The sequence below is a fragment of the Dendrobates tinctorius genome, unplaced genomic scaffold, assembly GCF_039654945.1.
Source record: "Dendrobates tinctorius isolate UK_male_01 unplaced genomic scaffold, ASM3965494v1 ptg000020l, whole genome shotgun sequence".
NCBI lineage: Eukaryota > Metazoa > Chordata > Amphibia > Anura > Dendrobatidae > Dendrobates > Dendrobates tinctorius.
In genome coordinates, this window is record NW_027361688.1 from 30,585,452 (window position 1) to 30,605,436 (window position 19,985).

General features: G+C 45.1%; 1 protein-coding gene across 1 annotated transcript in view; it reads left to right on the forward strand.

Moving 5' to 3' along the window:
* Positions 1-16,333: 16,333 nt before the first annotated feature.
* The window catches only part of SPARC (secreted protein acidic and cysteine rich), a 28,638-nt gene continuing 24,986 nt past the window's right edge, over positions 16,334-19,985 (forward strand). Inside the window, exon 1 of the mRNA XM_073567930.1 lies at positions 16,334-16,478. The gene's annotated coding sequence lies outside the window, so the exon portion shown is untranslated. The remainder of the gene's footprint in view (positions 16,479-19,985) is intronic.

Below are 19,985 nucleotides of genomic sequence, written 5' to 3' on the forward strand. Positions count from 1 at the left end.
ACCGCTTCCAGAACCCTTTTCCCAAAGGTGAGATCTGAAGAGGAGGTCAAGTCTAGACGGTAATGTTTGAAAAATGTAGAGGGGGAAGACCAAGTGGCAGCTCTACATATCTGTTCTATTGAAGCGCCGGCTTTCTCCGCCCAAGATGATGCCACTGCCCTGGTTGAATGGGCCCTTATGCCCTCCGGGATGGCCGCTCCGCAGGAGGAGTAGGAAAGCGTGATGGCCTCTCTTATCCACCTCGCCAGTGTGGCCTTTGATGCTTTTTGACCCTTTCGAGAACCCTGAAAACAGACAAACAGAGCCCTATCCTTCCTAAGCTCCCTTGTGGTTGTTAAATACTGGACCAGGCATCTTTTTACGTCTAAAGTGTGCCATACCTCCTCTGTTTTGTTTTTGGGATTGGGACAGAAGGAAGGTAGGGAGATTTCCTGGGTCCTATGAAACTGTGAGGACACCTTGGGGAGATATGCTGGGACGGTCCTAAGAACTACCCTATCCTGCAGAACTTGCGTGAAGGGTGAGTAGGCAGACAAAGCTTGTATATCACTAATGCGGCGGGCGGAAGTTAAGGTTACGAGGAGGCAGGTCTTAAGGGATAATATTTTTAAGGGAGCCTCCGCCCGGGGTTCGAAGGGAGATTTGGTTAGTGCGTTCAATACTAGGTTTAGATCCCAAGGGGGGTGGCACGTAGGGGGATCGGCCTAGATCTACTTGCGGCTCTCATGAACCTCCTAACTCACCGATTCCCGGCTAAGTCATGATTATACAAAGCACCTAAGGCCGCCACCTGTACTTTCAGGGTGCTTGTAGCTAGTCCCTTTTCCAACCCCTTCTGTGGGAATTCCAGAATTTTCCCTATCGGGATCTCCCCCGTTGGGTCAGAATCTGATGTTGATATGAATTTTTTCCATACTTTCCCATATGCCATAGTGGTTACTGGTTTTCTACTTTGCAGTAACGTGGTTACCAAGTTTGATGAGAAGCCCCTATTGCTTAGGAGTTCCCTCTCAAAAGCCAAGCTGTCATGTGTAGGTTTTTTATGTGTGGGTGATACACTGGTCCCTGGGATAGCAGGTCTGGAGTTTCTGGCAGAATCCAGGGGTCTGTCACAGACATTCTTCTCAGCCAGGGGAACAATATTCTCAGGGGCCAGGAGGGTGCTATTACTACTACCGTCGCTTTGTCCCCCCGTATTTTCCTCAGTACTAAGGGAATAAGAGATATTGGAGGGAAAGCGTAAGCCAGATGGTAATCCCAGGGAATCGTGAAGGCATCTAGAACAACTGGGCCCCCCCGGGGATCTATTGAGCAGAAGGCTACCAATTTCCGGTTCTGACTGTTTGCAAATAAGTCTATTTTTGGCCGGCCCCAGAGGTTCACAATCTGGATGAAGACCGACTGGCTTAGTTCCCACTCCCCTTGCTTTAGGCGTGTTCTGCTCAAGAAGTCTGCTGTTCGGTTTTCCGACCCTTTTATGTGGAGGGCTGTCAGGGATTCCAGATTGTGTTCCGCTAGATGAAAGATAGATTTTGTTACTTCCATCAGTGCTCGAGATCTGGTGCCTCCCTGGTGGTTTAGATATGCTACCACTACTTGGTTGTCTGAAAAGACCCTTATGTGTTGGGAGCGAAGTGAGTCTAAAAAATGAACGAGAGCTAGCTTCACTGCCAGCAGCTCTTTCATGTTTGAGGAAGCTGACTGTCTTTCTTGAGCCCAGGGCCCTTGCGCTATCTGGCTGCCTAGGTGTGCACCCCACCCCCCGGGGCTTGCATCTGTGGTTAAGATCTTTGCCACTGGTAATGCCCAAGAGACCCCCTTGGTTAGATTGGCTGGGTCTGTCCACCACGCTAAGGAGTGTATTGTGATTGGTGAGATATTTAACCGCCTGTCTAAATTCTCGTGTAGGGAAACGTCTGCGTCTAATATTCTCCACTGTAAGACTCGTGTATGGCTTTTTGCCCACTGTACTGCTGGCATGCAGGCTGTCATTGACCCCAATAGAGACATTGCCTTTCTCAGGGTAGTTACTGGGGAAGCCATCATTTGTGACACCATCTGTGTCATCTTTTGAATCTTCGCTTGTGGAAGGTAACATTTTTGCTCGGTTGAGTCCAGTATTATTCCCAAGTATTCCTGTACATGGATTGGTACGAGTTTGGATTTGGGCAAATTCAGCATCCATCCTAGATTTGTTAGAGATCCCATGACCATGTCCAATTGTTGTCTGCAGTGGTGAAAGGTGACGCCCACTACTAAGAGATCGTCCAGGTATGGGACTATCAGGATGTTTTGCTCTCTTATGTGGGCCATTACTTCCGACATTATCTTTGTAAATACTCTTGGGGCAATAGCTAGCCCGAAGGGGAGAGCTCTGAACTGATAATGTTTTATCTCCCCCTGGATTGTCACTGCCACCCTGAGGTATTTCCTGTGGTCTTTGTGAATAGGTACATGGTAGTATGCGTCTCTCCGGTCTAATACAGCCATGAAGCATGATGGGGGAAGCAATTTTACACAAGATTTTATTGTTTCCATCTTGAAACGCTGAATTTCCAGGAACTTGTTTAGTCTTTTTAGATTTATTATGGCCCTGTATGTTCCATCTGGCTTTCTGCGGAGAAAGAGAGGGGAATAGAAGCCTTTGCCTCTGTCCTGGGAGGGGACTTCTTGTAGTACCCCCTTTTCCCTCAGGTTCACGACCTCTTGTTGTAGAGCCAGCTGCTCGTGTGGTGTCTTTTGGGGTGTTATCACGAAAAAATGGTTGGGGAGGGTATTGAATTTTAGCCTCAGTCCTTCTTTTACTATGCTCAGGATCCACTGGCTTGTGGATATCTTTTCCCAGGCCTGGAAGAAGTAGGACAATCTTCCTCTGACCCGGGGGGCACCTTCATTGTGGCTTTTTGTTATCGGGTGGCTTGTTGAACATAAAGCCTTTGTTCTTATTTCTCTTATCCTCCCAACCTTCCCTGTTTCCTTTTGGGGGTCTTCGCCGCATGAATCTTCTGTTCCGAAAAGGCCGTTTGTATGACTGATTAGGGAAACCAGGAAAGGATTTTTTCTTGTCTCCCGCCTTCTCCAAGATGTCGTCTAACGTTGGGCCAAATAAGAACTCTCCCTCACATGGTATTGTGCACAATCTGGTTTTAGTCTGCAGATCTCCCGGCCAGCATTTGAGCCATAAGGCGCATCTCGTGGCATTTGAGAAGGAGGCCGCTCTGGCCGCCAACCTAGTTGAGTTTACTGACGCATCCGCCAGGAAGGCTGCTGCTCCCTTCATTACAGAAACTGACCTTTGTATTGTTTCTCTTGGGACTTTCCCTTTTATTTGGGAATCTAAGTGATCTAACCAGACCATTAGGGCGCGTGCCGTGCATGTGGCTGCTATGGCTGGCTTTAGTCCCCCTCCTGCCGCTTCCCAAGCGTTTTTCATAAAGCTTTCTGCCTTTTTATCCATTGGGTCCTTCAGGTTACCCATGTCTTCGAAGGGCAGGGCAAATTTTTTAGAAGCCTTTGCAACAGTCACATCCAGTTTAGGTGCTTTACTCCATCGGGAGCAGGCCTGGTCATCAAAAGGGTATTTTCTCTTGGGTGTTAGGAGGGCCTTCTTGTCTAGCTTTTTCCATTCTCGTTTAATTAGAGAGTGGATTTTCTCACTTACCGGATAAACTCTCCGTTTTTTTTTTGTTCCAGTCCACTGAACATCAACTCTTCCGCTGTTTTTTTAGGGCGTTCATCTACCAGCCCCATAGTTGTCCTCACGGCTTTTACCAGTGCGTCCGTCTCATCAATAGGGAAGCAGCTGCGTTCCCCTTCTGAGGATGATGATGATGACGACTGCGAGGATGATGAACAACTTAAGTTAGATGATTCACTCCCTAACTCACTAGTACTGGACTCCGGAGATCTATGCCTGGACCTGTGTTTTTTCTTAGTGGTTCTAGCGCCCTTGAGGGCATCCTCTACCTGGGTCCTTATCAATGTTTTGAGGTCTGAAGCAAACCTCGGTGATTCCTCCTGTATAGTCTGCTCTATGCACGCTGCGCAGAGCTTTTTCTGCCATGTAGGGGGCAGCTCCTCCGTGCATATAGCACATACCATGTGCTTAGATTTTGCTGTGCACTTGAGCCCCTGAGAAAAAAAAATTAATAATCGCACATTAGCGAGCGGGCTTTCACGGAGATTAATCACTCCCTTGTGGAACGAGAGGTACCGTCTCGGCTGTAGGGATTATTTCCACCGCTGAATCCACGTCTGGCTGTGCCGTCATGGTGGAGCTTTGGCTGCGCCGTGATCCTGCGCTGCTGCGAGGAGTCGCGCTGGCGCTGTTCTTGTGACTGCCGCCGCCCCTGCTTCGGGGATCCCTGCAGCGTCTCCTTCTCTTTCTTAGGCTTCCCACTCAGTGATCGCCTCTCCTCTTTTAGTGGGGCTTTAATATATACTTTTTTTTTTTTTTTTTAAATTTGGCGCCTCCTCCCCGCTGTCTGAGCCCTCGCCGGAAGTGACGCCCATGCATGCGCACTGCGGGATCTCCCAGCAGTGCATTGCCTCCGTAAGAAAGCTGCTGCTCGCGCACGCGCCTGATACCGGCGTTCAGCAGACCGCGGTGACCGCCGCCACCCCCATCGCTGCAAGCCCTGCCGGCATATACCTTGCGGCTCCCGGTGGCCACCGCCACCCCCATCGCTGCAAGCCCTGCGGGCTTCTACCTCGCGGCTCCCGGTGGCCGCCGTCACCCCCTCCGGGCCGCTCCCAGGTCCTGCCCCGACCCCTGTACCTTTTGCGGTCCCGGTGGCCGCCGCCATCCTCCGCAGGCCGCTCTGGGTCTGGCGCTCGGCGGGGGGCTCTCCTTGAGTGACCGCCGTCACTCTCTTAAAGGAGACAGCATCTCCCTTTTTTTTTTCCTTCTGGGATCGGCAGACTTCGTCCACGGATCTTCGCTGCCTCTCCCCCACTCACCCTCAAGGCCCGCCGACCTCGGTGGTGGTGCTACGGGGGGAGCCTGCGCAAGGCCTCGACCCAGCCGAGGCAGGGAGCCCTGCTGCCTATCACCGGACTGGCTCGGTCCCCGGCATCCCACGTCGACTGCAGGTACGTGCTGTAGGTTCCTCGTCAGGGACAGGAAACCAACTGATGTGGGAGAGAGGTACTGCCTTTTTCATCTGTAGGTTTCCTTTCCCTGAGGGCGGATCCCTCTCTCCGTGGTGCCGGCATGGGGGAAAGAGAAAGTGACCAAGTGTCTCCTGATCTGTACCCAACTGAACACCTATGAGGAATTCTGAAGAGAAAAGCTGTCATCACTCTCCATCCACCATCCAGCCTCTAAAAGAGGTCAGGTCATCCTTGAAGAGAAAATATTTAAATGTTGTAGAACATCACCAATTTGCTCAATCTTTGCCTAGAAGACTTGGTGCTATCTTTAGAAATCATGGAGGCCATACCAAACGCTAGATGTAGTTGTTTTTATGTGGGTGTATTTCCAATTCAGCGTTCATCCCATAGAACAATATATTTTTATGACATTTTATTGGCTCAGACAGTCACGCATACTAAAGTCGCGATACTAAATATGTTTCTTATTTTTATTCTGCGATGGTAATGTAAACTTGAATATTTTTCATTTTTAAAAAGTATTTTACTTTTTTATTAGTCTCCCTAATTACTTGATCGCTGTTACACCTGAAGTCAAAGCACATGTTTCAGGCTTAACAAAGAAGAGTGTATCTAAGCAGATACATGGTGTTCACTGGAGCTTCTGATGGTGGAGTTGCAGTGGCCGCCAGGTATCACTCCAAGGCAGTCCTTGGTACTGCAGCTGCAGACCCCAAGGATCAGGTACGCAGTAACGCAGACATGGATAGGATTCGAGCTCCGTTCAGACTACTAGGTTCTGGAACCTCTGCAGAATAGTTACTGAAATGGACACGGACTCAAGCTCCATTCAAACTGCTAGGTTCAGGACCCTCTGGTAGAGCGGTTACTGACACGGAGTCTCATAGAGGGACGATTAAGAGACTGATAAGACAGTCTGGATACATGGAACACTCAGATGGACACACGTTCAGCCATACGGGTCTCGGAAACTGATTCAGGTACTGTCCGCCCTCGGACTACGGGACGAGGTTCAGACACTGGCTGCAAAGGGACCAGGGGTTCGGATTCCAGGGACTGGCCGCACACAGACCAGGGGACAAGGTTCAGGCCCTAGCTTCACTAGTACCATAGGACTGCGGTTCAGGACTGGCCATGCAAACCACTAACACACTAATGAAACTTGTTGATTCCGCACCTCCCTGTAGGGGAGGATACCGGTTATCCAAATACCTCCCAGCTATTAGCCAGGGACCATCTTGCAGGTGGGCACTGGCCCAGGAAACAGGGAACATGTCAAGGGACACACAGAGCAACGGTTAGGTAACAACGCGGCTGTGGCGGTGAGTCTGTCGGTGTCCCTGCATGGAAGGGGAGTTACAATTGCTTGTATAATACACTAGTGTATTGCATTGTAATTTATAATTACTAATCTTCTATCCTTCAGTTGTCCCCATTGGCTGCCAAAGCCAAAGGCATTGCACTGGGAACGATGGGTGTCAGAAGGTAAATCCAATTTCCCTATTTCCAGCCTCTTAAATTCTTTATTCATGATTGACTGTAAAGGTGGAGAAGAGGACGTAATACCCCTCTGAAGACCCATGGGTATGCTTGCGACCATAAAGAGAATGTAAGGAGGAGAACCGGACCGTGGGTCTGTCCTGTGCCAGGTCCAGAACAGTTGGAGCTGTCTCCTCTGTTGTCCAGGGGAAAGAATAAGAGACCGGACAGACCTTTGCACTCGGAAACAGGAGGCGTGGCTAAGCCGCAGCAGCCACGGCGCGTGCGGAAGCAGTCAGTCTTCGCGGGAATAGGCAGCACGCAGGACAGTGAGAGGAGTGATCCGTCCCTTGAGCACCGAGATTGCGCCGACCCGCGTCCATGTACTCCCACCATCACCAGCGGGGATTCCAAAGAGAGAAGTGCAGTGTGTCCGGTAGCTGGCAGAGAGCGAGGTGCCGTGCGCTTCGTGACCATGAGTACAGCGCACGTGCCCCATAGAGAAAACCGGGTGCTGGACAGATGTTTGCGGCCCACCTTGCCAGTATATACCTGTCCACTCACGTTGGATCCTGATAGTGCTGGAGACCGACCGCTGCCGCCAGAAGACAGACAGCCGTTACCAACGGAACCTTATTGATCAAGCACCGCTGCAGTCATTGTTGGCGCTACGAACCCCTAAGCAGTATCTCACCTGCCCCCCATGTCCAGCCACTAGCACATTCTCGCAGAAATCTCGCACACTTAGACATTCACAGACTCTCAGACTCTCTTCTACCTCTGTCCTCCATATCTTCACTCCACAACATGGACAGTGCCACCGCTTTCCACAACGCCACCCTCACATCAGCCATAGACTCAGTCGCCCCTCTCATGCATGGCAAAGTGCGACAATCCAATAGGCAACCCTGGCACAACAACCTTACCAAAAAACTTCGACAAGCATCCAGGGTCGCGGAGCGGCGTTGGAAGAAAATAAGTCATGTCAGACTAACTTAATTTCCTTCTATGACGGTATCACTGATTGGGTGGATCAAGGAAATGCTGTAGATATAGTATATCTTGACTTCAGCAAAGCATTTGACAAAGTCTCTCATACAATCCTTATTGAAAAAATGATTAAGTATGGAATGGACAAGGCAACTGTTAGGTGGATTCATAACTGGCTTAGTGATCGGACCCAAAGAGAGGTCATAAATGGCTGCACATCCAGTTGGAAGAATGTCTCAAGTGGGGTACCACAGGGCTCTGTCCTGGGCCCTGTATTGTTCAACATCTTTATCAACGATTTAGATGAAGGCATTGAGGGTAAACTGATTAAATTTGCTGATGACACAAAGCTAGGAGGGATAGCTAATACTAGAGAAGAGAGAGAGAGGATTCAAAAAGATTTAAATAAACTGGAGAAGTGGGCAGCAACAAACAGAATGGTTTTTAACAGGGAGAAATGCAAAGTACTACATCTGGGCAATAAAAATGGAAAAAGCATATATAGAATGGGAGGAATAGGGCTAAGTGACAGCACATGTGAAAAAGACTTGGGTATACTAATAGATCACAGACTGAATATGAGTCAACAGTGTGATGCAGCAGCAAAAAAGGCAAATGCAATTCTAGGATGTATTAACAGAAGCATACAGTCTAGATCACGTGAAGTCATTATTTCCCTCTACTCCTCTTTGGTCAGACCTCATCTGGAATATTGTGTCCAGTTTTGGGCACCACATTTTAAAAAAGACATCAACAAACTGGAGCAAGTTCAGAAAAGAGCGACCAGAATGGTGACCGGTCTGCAAACCCTGTCTTATGAGGAAAGGTTGCAGGATTTGGGAATGTTTAGTTTGCAAAAGAGAAGACTGAGAGGAGACTTAATAGCTGTCTACAAATATCTAAAGGGCTGTCACATTGTAGAAGGATCAACTTTATTCTCATTTGCACAAGGAAAGACTAGAAGCAATGGGATGAAACTGAATGGGAGGAGACACAGATTAGATATTAGAAAAAACTTTTTGACAGTTAGAGTGATCAATGAGTGGAACAGGCTGCCACGAGAAGTGGTGAGTTCTCCTTCAATGGAAGTCTTCAAACAGAGGCTGGACAGACATCTGACTGGGATGATTTAGCGAATCCTGCTTTGAGCAGGGGGTTGGACCAGATGGCCCAGGTGGTCCCTTCCAACTCTACGATTCTATGATTCTATGATTCTATGAAAACACGCCTGCCAGACGACTTCACTGCTTTCAAACAAGCTACACTTGCCTTTAAATCAGCCCTCACCTCTGCTAAACAGACCTATTTCACAAACCTTGTATCTTCACTATCCCACAACCCAAAACAACTGTTCACCACATTCAACTCTCTCCTCCGCCCACCACTGCCACCTCCAACTCCCCTCATTTCTGCTGAGGACTTTGCCACCTACTTCAAAATATTACAGCAAAGGTAAAAAACAGCATCCTGTAAATGAATATCCGTATGCATATGCTGTTTGAATAATGGACAACTACGGACCCGTCGTTTCATAACATGGGGAGAGATGTGGAAAACCACACAAAATACGACATCCAGATCCAAAAATGTCAGCAAAAGTTACTTTATTAGAGATCATGGACAGAACAGGGAAAATCGGGGAGCAAGTGCAGGGGACAATAAAGTGCAACAGTGCTGAAAGGCGTGCCTAAACCTGACAAGACTCGCACAATGTCAAAATAAATGGCTGTGACTGCACAGCAATGTAGAATTAAATAGACAAGTGCCGCCTCAATCTAATTTATAGTAGTCTCCACATATGCATACTCAGACATATGAAATAACCATAGTGCACATACTTAGGAATAAAAAAATAAATGAATCGGCTTGCATGAAATTTAAACCATGGAGCTCTCCCTTGCTGTGTGCCTAATATAACTGGGTAGCACCTGTAAGGTAATGAGGCACCCAAATGTTTTGTTTATGCTGCACGGGGCTTAGAAAATGAGAGGGTACTAAAATTATCACCACTCACAGACCTAGCTGCCATGATGTCCATTGTCCATAGTAAGATCAAAAACATGCCAAGTATGTTTCAAAAACAAGATTGACCAAACAAAGCAAACTTTTAGGCTATGTGCCCACGTAGCGTTTTAAAACGCTCACTAAAAACCGGACTCCTTCCCAGAAATCGCGCGATTATGTTCGCGATTTTGCCACGATTTTCGCGTGCGATATTCAAGCACTTTCCAAGTGATTTGAAGCATTGCTTGGAAAGTGATTGACAGGTTGGTCACACTCGTCAAACATAGTGTTTGACAAGTGTGACCAGGTTTTTACTATTGAGGCCGCCTATGCGGCCTCAATAGTAAAAGATAGAATGTTAAAATGCTAAAAAAAATTTTAAAAAAAAAATTGGGGAATATTTACCTTCCGGCGTCCCGCGCTGCATCCCCGGGCCTCAGCGTTCCCAGTAATGCCTTGCGAGACCTGTGATGACGTAGTCTCGCATTACTATAGCGATCTCGCGAGACTGCTAGAGTCACACGAGACTACGTCATCACAGGACCGTGCCGCAAGGCATTACTGGGAACGCTTAGGCCGGGAATGCAGCGCGGGACATTGGAAGGTAAATATACCCCGATTTTTTATTTTTTATTTTTTTTTACAGGGGTATGGTACCCAGGGCCTGGAGGACAGTCTCCTCTCCTCCACACCGTGGGTACCAACCGCACATGAGACGCTTAACTTCCCGCATGGTGGGCATAGCCACATGCGGTAAGTCAGCGATTCTCATGCATTCCTATGTGTGCGGAATCGCGGCAATTCTTTGCGATTCCGCACAAAAGAATGAGCATGCTGCGATTTTTTCCACGATGCGATTCCACCGCGGAAAAAAGCGCAGAATTAGCACAGCATGTGCGGAATGCCATAGGAATGCATGGGGGGCGTTCTGTGCACGATTTTTAAACGTTTTCGCTGCGTTTTCGCACCGAAAATCGCGGCAAAAACGCTTAAAAATCGCTACGTGGGCACACAGCCTTAGGTGCACACGTAGCGGAAAATTTCTGCTCAAAAACCTGACTCCCTTCCCAGAAACCACACCTATTTTTCCGCGGTTTTGATGCGGTTTTTTCCGCAGCGGTTTCAAAACGCATGGAGGAAGCCAAAACCGCGGAAAAATCCGCAAAATTAATGAGCATGCTGCGTTTTTTACCGCGATGCAGTTTTTTCGCGGTAAAAAACGCATCAATGTGCACAAAAAGTGCAAAATGCATAGAAATGACTGGGAAGCTTATTTTTAGCGGTTTTATAGCGGTTTTATAGTGAAAACCGCGGTGAAAAACGCTAAAAAACCGCTGTGTGTGAACACAGCCTTACAGCTCCACCATCCCAACTGCTCCACATACCAGACCTCTGCCCTTCCCTAATAACCTCCCTCTCCAACATCACTGAACGAGAGCTTACTCATCTCCTTTCTAAATCCCGCTTCACCACCTGTGCACTTGACCCCATCCCTTCCCACCTGCTCCCCAACCTCACTAACATGATCATTCCAGCCCTAACCCATCTCTTCAACCTATCCCTAATTTCTGGTACCTTCCCCTCTGCCTTCAAACATGCCACCATAACACCCATCCTCAAAAAATCAAACCTTGACCCAACTGCTCTGCCCAGCTATCGCCCCATATCACTGCTCCCGTTTGCTTCCAAACTCCTTGAACAGCATGTCCATGCTCAACTTTCCTCCCACCTCTCATCTAACTCCCTCTTTGACATCCTGCAATCTGGCTTCCGCCCTCACCACTCCACTGAAACTGCCCTGACCAAAATTACTAATGACTTACAGCCAAAGCTAACAGACAGTTCTCCATCCTCTTCCTTCTTGACCTGTCCTCTGCCTTTGTCACAGTTGACCACTGCCCACTGCTACAGATTCTTTCTTCCCTTGCCTTAAAAGACCTAGCCCTGTCCTGGATTTCCTCATACCTTTCTGACCGCACATTCAGCGTTTCCCACTCCCACACTACCTCCTCATCCCGCCCCCTCTCTGTTGGAGTCCCCCAAGGCTCTGTCATGGGGCCCCTACTTTTTTCCATCTATACTCTTGGCCTAGGACAACTCAAAGTCCCATGGCTTCCAGTACCACCTGTATGCAGATGACACTCAGATCTACCTCTCTGGCCCAGATGTCACCTCTCTGCTGTCCAAAACCCCGGAGTGTCTATCAGCCATATCCTCCTTTTTCACCTCTCGCTTCCTAAACCTCAACGTAGACAAAATTGAACTCTTTATCTTTCCTCCATCTCACGTATCTTCCCTACCCGATCTATCTATTAAGGTAAATGGCATCATGCTCTCTCCCGCACCTGAAATCCGCTGCCTTGGAGTAACTCTCGACTCTGCCCTGTCCTTCAAACCGCATGTCCAATCTCTTGCCAACTCCTGTTGCTGCCAACTCAAAAATATTTCCAGAATCCGTCCCTTCCTCAGTCCTCAATCTACTAAAACTCTTGTACATGCCCTCATCATCTCCCGCCTTGACTACTGCAACACTCACCTCTGTGGCCTCCCTGCTAACTCTGTTGCACCACTCCAGTCTGTCCTCAATTCTGCTGCCCGACTAATACACCTCTCTCCTCGCTACTCCCCTGCCTCTCCCCTCTGCAAATCCCTCCATTGGCTCCCAATTCCCCAACGAATCCAGTTTGAACTACTAACACTGACCTACAAAGCCATCCACAGCCTTTCCCCTCCCTATATCTCTGAACTAATCTCCCAATATCTTCCCTCACGTACTCTTCGATCCTCCCAAGACCTCCTACTCTCCTCCACACTTATTCGTTCCTCACACAACCGCCTCCAAGATTTCTCCCGAATATCCCCTATCCTCTGGAATGCCATGCCTCAACACGTTCGATTATCCACCACCCTCGGATCCTTCAAACGGAACCTGAAAACCCATCTTTTCAGGAAAGCTTACAGACTGCAATAACCATTCTGCCGCCTCATCACCACCAGAGCAGCCGCCTCATCACCACCAGAGCTACTGCACCCCCGACCTTCTGTCTTTTCCCCGCTATCCCGTAGAATGTAAATCCGCAAGGGCAGGGTCCTCTCCCCTGTGTACCAGTATGTCATTGTAAATTTGTTGTGGAAACTTGTTTACTGTTAACGATATTTATAACTTTGTATGTAACCCCCCTTGTCATGTACAGCACCATGGAATTAATGGCGCTATACAGTAATATACGGTCATGCAAAGTCCTCCAGTACAGAACCCTAAAGCTAGAAAAGTTCAAAGTTCCCTGTGCCCAAGTAGGCCACTGGCATATGGATGACTCTTTTTTTTTTTTTTTATTAAGGCTCTTCCAACAATTTTTTAAAGAAGAACATATAAAAAGAAACAACTTTAGTTATTAAAAATCCCGCTGTGACAGACATTCACACTGAAGAACTGTGAGCAAATTTATTTTGGCTGAATGAAGCACTATTTTTATGAATATTTGGTCGAAGAGATGGAAAAAGAAATACACAGCGGATTTAAAGGGGCTTGACTTTTTTTTAATTTGGCCCATAAGAGATGACTGACTACTAACCACATGCTTGCTCTTGGTAATGGCTCAGACCAAATACATAAATAAACTGGGATGGGACTGTATATTTTGTGATGCCAGGCAGGATACATAATTCACGGAGCTGTCAGTTCAACTCTTACAATCAAGTATCTATTGAAAATTCACATCCCTAAAACATGACAGCATCTCTGTACACTGTAGGTGAAAACTACACCAACTTCATATGGAAAACAGCTAATACCTAGTGCTACAAAAACATAGGTTATCTGGACTCTCCTAGTTGGCACCCTTTCTATTCGCTAAAGCAGAGAGATGCTGCAATTTGAAACCCTCACTCTCAAGAGCTGCTGGTTACACAGATTACGACTATTATCATTGGCTGGCATGTGATTTACCCTACGGTTGTTCACTCAGTGCTGGATTTACAGCTACACTGCTCAGTGTGGCTGTATAATGACTTTCATGTTGCTGCTGCTTTCTAGTATTTACATAACCTTCATTTTAAATTCATAGCTAAACTGCTGAGTTCTCCTGTATAATATTTTTCGTGCTCCTGATGCTTTATTTTAAGGGTTTTAGCTCACCCCCAGAGCTGAATTCACAGATACACTGCTCAGTACTTGGTGTATAATGTCCTCCATGCAGCTGATGCTTTCTATTAATTGTTTTATCTCATATCAGATGAATTCACTGATACACAGCTCAGAACTGTTGTATAATGTTCACTATGCAGTTGATGCTTTCTGTGAAGTATTTTATCTCACCCCATAGCTTGTTTCACTGGTACATTGCTCAGTACTGATGTATAATGTGCTTCATGCAGCTAAAACTTTCTATTAATTGTTTTATCTCATCTCAGAGCTGGATTAATTGATGCACTGCTTAGTACTGCTGTATAATGTCTTCCATGCACGATTCTGTTAAGTTTTTTTTTATCTCACTCCAGAGCTGTACTCACTGATACACTGCTCAGTATTGCCATTTAATGTCCTCCATGCAGCTGATTGTTTCTATTAATTGTTTTATGTCATACCAGAGCAGGAGTCACTGATACACTGCTCAGCACTGCTGTAAAATGTTTTACATACAGCTGATGCTTTCTATGAAGTGTTTTACCTCACCCGAGGTTGATTCACTGGTACTCTACTCATTTCTGCTATATATTGACCTTCATGCTACTTATGTTGCTTCTGTCTGTGTGAAATATAGAGACAAGAGAGCATAAATCACTCATGTCTCCATATTATATGCATCAAAGATATCATAGCAGCTTGTTTCCACACACTAGCCCAGAGACAACTGAAAAGTAGAGCATGAAAACTAGTGAAAAATGGAGGATACCTGTTTTATAGCTAGAAATAGTGTTATTTCTCATACCTTCACCTGGCAGATTAATCGGTCACATGAATTGTCAGGTATGTTTTAAACGTCAAAGGACCACCTTATAATGATCAGTGATACTAAAGTTGTCTGGCAGCTACTTACCCATGTCCAATACTCGATTTCCCCTTGCAGCCAAATTCCCCAATGATTAGAGTTGATCTCTGGGACAGAGGTCCTGACAGAGGAACACCCTCTACTCCATGCTGCTGCAGTACCATCACTGTTGTGCCACCCACTGACTTTGTTTACTTGACATCAGTGATGGAGTGCTAGCTACACCTGTGACCACTGCAGTCAATCACTGGCCTCAGCTGCATATACCAAGAGACAGCAGAAGACAGTGATTGGCTAAAGTCATTTCGGAAGCTGAGTAAACAAAGACCGCTGGCGGCGAGCACAGGAATAGGAGTGCAGAAGAGGGAAAGGATCAAAGACAACAATACACTGTATGTACTAGTATAAGCTATGTTCACATTCAGTTTTTTGGCTTGGATTTTGAAATGGATCCGACACCAAACACCGCTTCAAATACTCTTTGGGTATGTCCAAAGTTTTTGGATGACGAATTGGAATCTTCAAAATCCACATGCAAGAGTACTCAAAGAGTTTTCAATGTGGATTTTAAGGGATAACGTCTCTCCTTGTGGAGAGGGACGCGACTGACTTTCCGATGCAAGGAGACTTATAGGCAATGCAGTGCTACTCTGGGAAATTAAATAAGCTCACATGTAAAGCACCACGGAATAAATGGCACTATAATAATAAATAATAATAATAGTATGCAAATTGCCTATTCAGGAAGAAGACTAGAACCCTAGTGACACCTATTTGAAGTAGCAATCAGATCTCACTTTGCACTGAGGAGGGGCAACAGCCAGAAACACAGTGTCTGCAAATAGATATTCTGTTTTGGCTTTTCTCTTAAGTCATGTGACAAGGCACATTAATGGGTCGATATTGACTTTTAGGTTTGCTACTTCCAATACGAGGCAGTAGAGTGCTATTCCTCTTCCTCTCTGAAGAGGAAAGGGCAATATGCATATTTAATTTCCCAAAAATGCATTGCATGGCCTATAAGTTTCCTTATTTTGGCATAACACTCTCCACAAGAAAAGATGTTACCCCTTCAATCTGACTTAGAGGCCTCTCATACAACCAAATATCTTGCTTTGCGCTGAAGAGGGGGCAAACACCCTGAAACACGTGTCTGCATATAAAGAGTTTGGTTTGACTTTTATCCCAAGTCAGGGGGAAAGGCTGATGAAAAGGTCAATATTGAGTTTTAGGATTGTTACTTCCAGTAAGTGACACTAGAATTCAAGTCCTCCTCGTCTCTGAAGAGGCAATTTGCTTATCTAATTTCCCAGAAGACCATTGTATAGCCTATAAGTCTCCTTACACTGACACGTGAGGCATTTCACTCCTCATAATCACTTCCAGCAGATGGCACTAGAGTTCAAGTCAAGGCAATTTGCATATTCAGTGTGGATTTTGAAACAGATCTGCTTTGGAATCCACTCCAATAGGGTCCAGTGGGGTAATTGTACAGATCTGTATTGTCGATTTGATTAATCGTTTAGCAGTAGTACGTTGGATATGTTGGGATACTAATGACGGTAGCTTGTGTTTTGGGTGTTTTGCATCCTTTAGTCACAGTAATGTCTCTGCTGACGATATTGGGGTAGACGATACAGTAATTAACATCTAATTCTTGGCACCAAACTTTTGGAGTCTATGCAGATTGCTCTGGCCTGAACTTTTTTTTTGGGCTGTGTCCTTAGAATAGGACTGAAAGGGGGGCAGGATGGGGCTAGCACAGCCCACCATGAAAGAATGAGAAAGACAGACAGCCCAGTCCCACCCACCCCATCCCTGCTCTCTGCTAACTTGTCCTGCACCCTTCAGATTTCTTCAGACCATCCCAGAGGCTGAAGCTCTCTCCTCTCTTATCCCAAGGTATGGGTTTTTCATTTTCTAACCTGCCCCCTCCATTATTGCAGCCCGTACTTTAGCGCTGGGCGGCCTAATCCACTACCTTAGATATATTATGCTATCGCTCTTGGCTATAATATTCAACCAGAACCAAGTAGGGGAGACATAGGTGTAGCAGAGCCGAGTTTGTCATTTGATCCAACTTTTTGCAATATTGCATTCTTCTGTGGTCTTACATAGGACTGCTGCTAAACTGCAAACTATGCAATCTGCAAAGCATTAAATTCATCTCTGCTACATCTCTACCTCTATGCAAAGGAGAATAGTGTAAGACTCCGCCGGGGTGTTAAGATTATCAGATCACAAACTGTTTATCTTACACACAATCGTCAATGTCATCTTTTATTTTCAATAATGATATAATAGTCTGATACATTGTTACACCCACAAAAGAAAAGTTCTACAGATCCTGTCTGGCCTCTTGCATGTCCATAGTGTGAGGCTGCATGTGGGAGGAATCTCAACAATCCACTGAGAACACTTCATCTGTGATAGTGGAAGAGCTAGGAATGTGCAAATATATACCGTATATATATATATATTCAGGAGATCACATGGTGCTTTACATAGGACTGCAGGCAAACCTAGGACAAATGGCTGTAATGAAGTGATATATTCAACCCTGACACATCATCTTCTACTACTAGACAAATAATAGATATATAGATAACAGATAGATAATAGATAGATAGATAATAGATATATGCAGAAAACAGTTTGTCATAATCTATGAAGACAATATTTGCATATTTATAATACATAATTTAACATTTATCTATTATCTATCTCTCTATCTATCATCTATTATCTATCATCTATCTGTCTTTCTATTATATATCATTTATTATCTATCATCAATCTATTATCTATCATCTATCTATTATCTTTTTTTCTTATTTCTTTCTGTCTACAGTAGCACTTCATGATGTTTCTTTCTTTCTGTCTATGTATGTATCTCATATCTATTTATCTTTTCTTTCTTTCTCTTTCTTCCTTCCATTCTTTCTCTCTCTTTCTTTCCTCTATATCTCTATCTCATATATGTTTATCTATTGTCTCTATCTGATGTCATCATTATTAATATTGCGCCGTGTTATCATGTTTTGCGACGCTGCATGACAGTGGAGAACAACAGACCTACAATAACAGCATAAAAGTAAATCCACAGAAGTAGCAGTGCCGAGTTTCTTATCTGACTCCACTCGTATTGATAACACAAAGTCTTTCTCTGATTTTATAAGTAAAATGCAAATAAACCGACTGTTAATCAATGTAACTATGCCGTCACATTAAAAAATGAGCTTTGAATATTAAAAATAACAAATTCAGCTCTGCTGCATATAGTAAAGGGGAGTTGGGAAAAACAACATCTGTAAAAGCAGAGCTGCAGCTGTTGATATAAATCCTGCGTGGCAGGGTCCTGTACAGTGCAGAGGGGAAAAAGGGGTTAACACAAGCATTGTCTGCCACATAAGCAAAAAAGGGGGGGGAAGGGAGGGTGGGAGACAAGAAAGGAGGGGGTCCTGTTATGTGGGAGAGAGAATCCACTGTGCAAAGTTGCTGGGAGCTCAGCTCCACCCTGCCTGGCGCTCCTCTCACATTACTCAGGCCCTGAGGAATGCTCGGTGCTATAGTAACATGGCCAGGTCCTCCTTCACCGGCTGATCACCATCATCATCAATGTCTGGGATGTTCAGAGTAGTTGGTGGTCTATCAAGGATGCACCTTTCTAAAGTCTCCACTTACGGCCCATACCTTATTTTATCAGATGGTGTGCTATAAAATGGAAAACCCTCCTTACAAATGTCCTTTGGAAAATATTTTACATATGTTAATTCTTAAAATTACACAAAGTTTCAGTCTTCATTCCTTTGTTCATTTTCAGACCCCTTGTATACAATTTGTAGAGTGATCCAGGTTTTAGATTTTTCTCTCGAGAGTGCCCCTCCCCGTAATGTAGGCTGGACGTAAGGTCTGTGTCTATTTAGGGTGCTGATGTCTTCATTAGTTGATATGTCAGCACAGCTTCTATCCTGCACTTGTTTTTTCTCCGTGTACTTTCCTCCTTTTCTATAGCCTTTTGACCTGCCCTCCCTGAGACTGTTTATGCTTTCTCCCCTGCACACGTTATAGAGATCAGTGTAGAACCATCTTACTTCTGCTATGTCGTACACTGAGAGAAATGATGTGAAGGGCAAAAAGAACCCTGAGTACCAGGAGATGGATCTCTAACAGATTTCTAACATTTTAGCAAAAGTAGGCAACTAGATAAGTGACTCACAAATACTCCACAACAGCAAGATAGTAGATAATATTTAGAAAGTTGTTTAACTTTGAATTTAAGAGGCAAAGAAACAATAAAAAGTAAGTGTAAATGGTCAGTGGTGGTGGAGGGGTTACATAGATTAGCTGGACAGGCCAGCACGTGGATCTAATCCTCTAGTGATAATCTTCTGCTGATAAAACACTGATTGTACTGAAACTACAGCAAACTGCCAAGCAAGTCACACTTCGCTAATTATACTGTTTTTTGTTATTTTTTAAATCCGCCATATAGTTCTAGAGATATGGACCTAATTTTATGGTCTTTACTAAGGGGGCGTGGCTCACAGGGTAATTATACAGAGCATCCTAAAGACATGCCTCTGAGGATCCTAAAGAATTGTTTTTAGGCAGTTTTGAAAGTAAAAAAAAATAAGTTCATGCTCATAATAGTAAAACACTTTACTGTGTAAAGAAAGGATCTGCTTGGGGAACCTTATTTTTCTTTTTTTCGAAGACGAGACCCTTCTTGGATTAAATTAGCCTGGAGATCGCTTGATTGTCATGGATATGATTTTAGATATATACATTTTTCCTACAGTGGCCACTACTGGGGAAATGGAGTATTACATGCTGGTTGCTTAAATAAATGAATTCATATATAGAGCTAGAAACTCTCCCCGATCTGGGTAGCTGATGTGATGGCTTTTCTAATAAGAAATATGGAAATATATTGCTTTGACAAGATAGACCTTTAATTCTTAACTGCCAGGCATCCTCTATATTGTATGTCAGACGGTTCCTATAAAGTGGTTGTACTAAGTTGGAAACTTATACCATATTCACTGGGGGTCTGACCCTTCGGGGTCAAATCTCCAGCGATCAGGAAATTTTTAACTCCTAAACTTCATATAACTCTTGTAATAAACATTTTACACGTGGAAATCTCCAGACAAGTAATCAGCCGATGACTAACGTGTAAACTCTGTATGGAAATTTTTGACAGATGACATGAGGTCATTCATTACTTGATATCGGACCAACAGGCACAATTCTAAAGTTATTAGTCATTCTCCGTAGGCTTTTGGTTTTTACTAGCCTCTTGGACTCTCCTGGTATTTGTCTGACACTATAATAATAATAATAATTATAATAATAATTTTTTATTTATATAGCGCCAACATATTCCGCAGCACTTTACAATTAAGC